Source organism: Homarus americanus, unplaced genomic scaffold (genome assembly GCF_018991925.1).
Source record: "Homarus americanus isolate GMGI-L3 unplaced genomic scaffold, GMGI_Hamer_2.0 scaffold29780, whole genome shotgun sequence".
Lineage (NCBI taxonomy): Eukaryota > Metazoa > Arthropoda > Malacostraca > Decapoda > Nephropidae > Homarus > Homarus americanus.
In genome coordinates this window covers 77,566-81,422 of record NW_024719170.1, presented here as the reverse complement: position 1 = coordinate 81,422, position 3,857 = coordinate 77,566, and positions in this window count along the sequence as shown.

The following is a 3,857-nucleotide window of genomic DNA, read 5'->3' as shown; positions in this document are numbered from 1 at the left end:
GACCCTTCTCCTCACCTGTGACCTTTCTCCTTCACATGTGACCCTTCTCCCTCACCCGTGGCCTTCTCCCTCACCTGTGACCCTTCTCCCCTCACCCCGTGACCCTTCTCCCTCACCTGTGACCCTTCTCCCTCACCTGTGACCTTTCTCCTTCACCTGTGACCCTTCTTCCTCACCTGTGACCCTATCCCTCACCCTGTGACCCTTCTCCTCACCTGTGACCCTTCTCCCCTCACCTGTGACCTTTCTCCTTCACATGTGACCCTTCTCCCTCACCCATGACACTCTCCCCTCACCCATGACCCTTCTCCCTCACCTGTGACCGTCTCCCTCACCTGTGACCCGTCTCCCTCACCTGTGACCCTTCTCCTTCACCTGTGACCCTTCTCCCCTCACATGTGACCCTTCTCCCCTCATGTGACCCTTCTCCCTCACCTGTGACCCTTCTCCCTCACCTGTGACCCTTCTCCCTCACCTGTGACCCTTCTCCTCACCTGTGACCCTTCTCCCTCTCCTGTGACCCTTCTCCCTCCCTTGACCCTTCTCCCTCACCTGTGACCCTTCTCCTCACCTGTGACCCTTCTCCCTCATGAGACTTCTCCCTCACATGTGACCCTTCTCCCTCACCTGTGACCCTTCTCCCCTCACCCATGAGCCCTTCTCCCTCACCCATGACCCGTCTCCCTCATATGTGACCCTTCTCCCCTCACCGTGACCCGTCTCCTCTGTGACCCGTCTCCCTCACCCAGTGACCGTCTCCCCTCACCTGTGACCTTCTCCTCACCTGTGACCCTTCTCCTTCACCTGTGACCCTTCTTCCTCTATGAGCCCTTCTCCCTCACCTGTGACCCTTCTCCCTCACCCGTGAACCTCCCTTACCCCTAAACCTCGTCTCTCACCTCTCACGTGTTGAGTTCAGTAAATAAAGAAATAAAACATTGTCGTCAAAACTCACCACTTTAATTTGGGTCATCTGGCGTCAAGCTGTGTAAGGATTATGGAGTGATCCAGCGAGGCACAAGGGGGAAGTGAACACTACTTTGTGGGATCACCTAACCATTACACACCCCAGCATATTTCACCTGATGATTAAAACCCTAAAGCTAACCTAACTTTGCTCAGCCTAACTTAATATACCTTAAGCTAACCTAACTTAATATACCTTAACCTGACTCTTAATATACATCTAACCTAACCTAACCAACCTAACCTAACTTAAAGTTAACTTAAGTTTGCTCAACTTAATATACCTTAACCTAACTTTACTCAACCTAACTTAATATACCTTAACCTAACCCTAACCTTCACGCTCAGCCAAACCAAACCAAACCTAACTCCCAAGACCCAGGTAACGTTACGGTGTTTTACCCCATAAAGTGAAATATACCATAGTGTCTAATCTTCATGTGATCCTTTTAGTGTAGTCTTGGTGTAAACGATGACGCAAAAATAAAAACAAACATCTATTTACATTATGGTGATTATAAAGTCTAAAAATTCTTATAAATTAGAAGCGAGAGAGAGAGAGAGAGTTTTCATCTCACCCTCATTGTGTGTTAAGCCGCCATGTGAACAACGCAACACTCCATTTTCTTTGAAGTCTTCACCGTAAACTATTTCTGTTCTGCCGAAGCTTGAGGGACTACACGAGGCTAGTTGTAGACAAGCCTTACCTTACCTTACACAAGTTATTATAATGATGTGAGGTTAGGTTATTGAGTCAAGTTAGGTTAAATTCAGTTAGGTTAAGCAAGGTAAGGTTAGGTTAAATTCAGTTAGGTTAAGCAAGGTAAGGTTAGGTGAATGTGGGTTAATGTCAGTCTATGGGGGAGAATGACAAAAGCTTCTTACAATCTGAACCAAGTATTAAATTCTGATGTGGTTTATACTTCTGTCTATTGTAATATTAATTCTTCTCTTTGTTTCCATTTCGTCTTGTTTCCCCTTTGTTTACTTCTTCGCCTTGTTTCTTTCGTGTGTGTATGTATGTATGTATGTATGTATGTGTGTGTGTGTGTGTGTGAGTGTGTGTGAGATTGTATAATGTCGCTGTGACAAGACAAATGAATTAGTTCTTTCAACCTGAATTTCTTCCCGGCTCACAGTGAACGAACACACACACACACACACACACACACACACACACACGTGGGTGAAGCCCAGCGTGCGATATGAATTATCAATTAAGCCTAAGATTGCTTAATTAGGTTAGGTTAGGTCCAGTTGGTTCATCTTTGTTAGGTTAAACAAGGTCTGATTTGAGCGTGTTTGCTGTCAGTCATGGTTACCTTACACACGACACGAGCTGCGCCACACTCAGCTCTGGCAGCCTCGACCACTGGGGTGAGGAAGAGGAGTTAACTGTGTTATATAAGGCGGAACCCAGAAGACCTACAGCTGTAAGAATGACATATTTTCAATATTGCAAGTCCCGCTGTGTGCGTGTGTGTGTGTGTAGGTATGTGTGTGTTTGTGCTTGTGTTTATGCATGTGTTTGTGCATGTGTGTGTGTATGTGTGTTTTTATATGATTACGCATGTGTATACTTATGCGTGGGTTTAAGTGGAGTGTATCGATGCGCTGGCTGGCAGATGTATTTATACGTATTTGTTTGCGCGAGCGCACACCCGCACAATATATATATATATATATACATACTAACAATGTGTAAGTGTGTATACCTACTCATTTACGTGTACGTAGTGTGTACATGTGTAGGTGAAGTCAAAAGTGAGCTTCCACACCCCGACCATTACCGGTGTATTATTATTATTATTATTTATTTATTTATTATTATTATTATTACTCTACCCTCAGGTGAAGGTGTTGTTCGTCCTGGATAAATACAACAGTGGTACTACCAGTACAGTAGAGGTGAGCGTGGCCTCTGCTGGGTGTTTACAAAGTTAATCATCCTTTTTCCTCGTAGGTGAAGCAACCTCAAGTTCCCAGGTAAGAGCTGATTACAGGTAAGATAAGCTGAAGTACCAATCATCACTTAATGTTTCAAAGTTATTTTGGTATCAGAGAGAGAGAGAGAGAGAGTGTGTGTGTGTAAGAGATTTGTACATATGGAAAACTGTCAAGATAAATAAATATTAGTTATTTTGGAAGTGAGATATTAAGGTAAACAAAACTACATTCAGAGAGAGAGAAATAATCTTCAACAGACAGTGTGTGTGTGTGTGTGTGTGTGCACCTTAACATTTAGTTAGACTACAGAAAGTTAATTATAAAGTCTGTGATTGGATGTCTCGAGCGACGTCTGCCACCAGCTGATATCAATGACAAAAACAGTTACCACCTCTCATATACCACAAGTCAATATTGCAATGAATCCTGTTTAAAAGAGTGAGAAGTACACCATCCCTCCGCGTGTAGCTTCGATCGTGTATCTCACCAACCATCGTTTAATTACGAAATCGACAAGGCCGTCGCCGCAAGGTAAGACTGTTTAAAAAAAAAAGTCCTACGATAGCGACATATGGCAACACCGCCGATGACTCACCCGTGACGCAGGTGCCGTGGGGGGAAGTGGAATCGACTCAGAAGTACCAATACCAAAACTATACACTTTACTATCTTGAAATGCAAGTAACTCTAATGTATTAATTGAGGTAATATAAATTTTGAGCACATTATTAACATGTCCTTAATGGTGTAAACAGAAGAAGGTGATGTAGGAGGGAGAAAAATGTGGCTACAATATATTGTTTAGGTTGGTACGAGTGGGAGACACGTGAACACAACGCGGAAACAATAATGTCCTCAGTACACACCCGAGGCGGATATTTCATTATTATTACCATACCATTTATGAGTCAAGTACATTTATACCTATAAATATTTTACTGATT